We start from the raw sequence: 1,793 nt of genomic DNA, 5'->3' as shown, positions 1-1,793 counted from the left end.
ATTTAATATATTTTAGTAAATAAATAAATAATAATAATGAACAATATGCTAATTTGTTTACAGTCCTGATTATGGGTAAAAGACAAACAACAAAAAAGTCTCAGATTATGAAGGAAAAATAATAAAAATAACAGAAATATGTTAAATAATTTATAAAATATTCAAAGTGTTATAATTAATATATTTTTCGAAATAAATAAATAATAATAATAAATAATATGCAAATTTGTTTACCGTTTGATTACGGGTAAAAGACAAATAATGGTCTAAGATTATGAAGAAAAAATAATAAAAATAACAGACATATGTTAAATCATTTCTAAAATATTTAAAGTGTTAAAATAGTTAAGGTAAATAATAATAATAATAATAATAATAATAATAATAATAATAATAATAATAATACAAACAATAAGCAAATTTGTTTACAGTTCTGATTATGGGTAAAAGACAAATAACAAAGTCAGCACTTTAAATATGTCTCAATTATTTAATATATTTTCGTAAATAAATAAATAATAATAAACAATAAAAACAATAATACTAAAAACAAAAATATATTTAAAAAACTATAAAATATTTGAAGTGTTATAATTATATATATATATATATATATAGCACTTTAAATATTTGAATAATTATTTAATATAATTTTTATTGTTTATTATTATTATTATTATTATCATTATTAACACTTTAAACACTTTAATAAAGAAATAAAATATTTGTGGTATTTTAAAATATATATATATTTTAATAAATAATAATAATAATAATAATAATAATAATAATAATAATAATAATAATAATAATGAACAATATTTTTATTCATATTTATAATTATAAATATGAATAAATGCTATTCTATTAATAAAAAGTATAATATAACACTGTGTCAAGAACAATTGCACTGTTTGTGTAGCAAGCAACTCCAAAGTCTTCAAAGTCTCAAACACAGAAACAGTGCATTCTTCCAGTAGTTCAACTAAAGCACAGGGCAAACAAAAAACATGAAGGTCAAGGGTTTGATGCATGCTGCAATAAAAATGTATTCCTTGAATGCACTATGAAAGAATTATATGATTGCATGTTGAAAGAGAGCATTGAAATGTTGTTTGTACAGTTTTTCTGAGTGGCAGCAACCTCAGTCACTGAAATCTCAGTAGATCAGAGGTGTATATTATAGTGTTGTAAAGTGGGCAGTGAGTCCTGGCCTTGACAACAAGCAGTTTCGGTTCCTTTAGTGGCAGCCATAGAGAACTGCGCATTTGTTTAACAGTTGATGTGAGCGACGAGCCACATCCTGCTTCACACACACAAACACAAGCAGCTTCCTGTCACTGGCCGCACCAGCTGGAGTTCACTGATAGTCGCCGCACCCTCACATGTGTGTTAGCAGCTCAACACTGAACAATATTCTCAGCTACACAGTCATAAATAAAGCACTAATTGGTTTGTCACATTCATATTTGACAGTATTTTCAGTATTGATTGCAGGTTTTGTCTGATCTGTGTATTAGAGCCAAGATTACAAAACAACAAATAAAGATTTTCTTCAAATGTGACATATGTAAACATATTTTCTCTGACTGAAAAATATTATTTTTCAAAATGCTTTAAAAAATAAATAAAATAAATAATAATAATAATTTTATTCAAAATTTATTTATTCAAAGATCACTTTTGGACTTTTTTCAACTGCTAATGTCAGTTTATTTTATTTTATTCAAGGTACACTTTTGGATTTTTTTTTTTTTTTTTTTTTTTTTTTTTACTAATTTATAACTGCTAAT

Source organism: Garra rufa, chromosome 2 (assembly GCF_049309525.1).
Source record: "Garra rufa chromosome 2, GarRuf1.0, whole genome shotgun sequence".
Lineage (NCBI taxonomy): Eukaryota > Metazoa > Chordata > Actinopteri > Cypriniformes > Cyprinidae > Garra > Garra rufa.
This window is presented reverse-complemented; position numbering follows the sequence as displayed.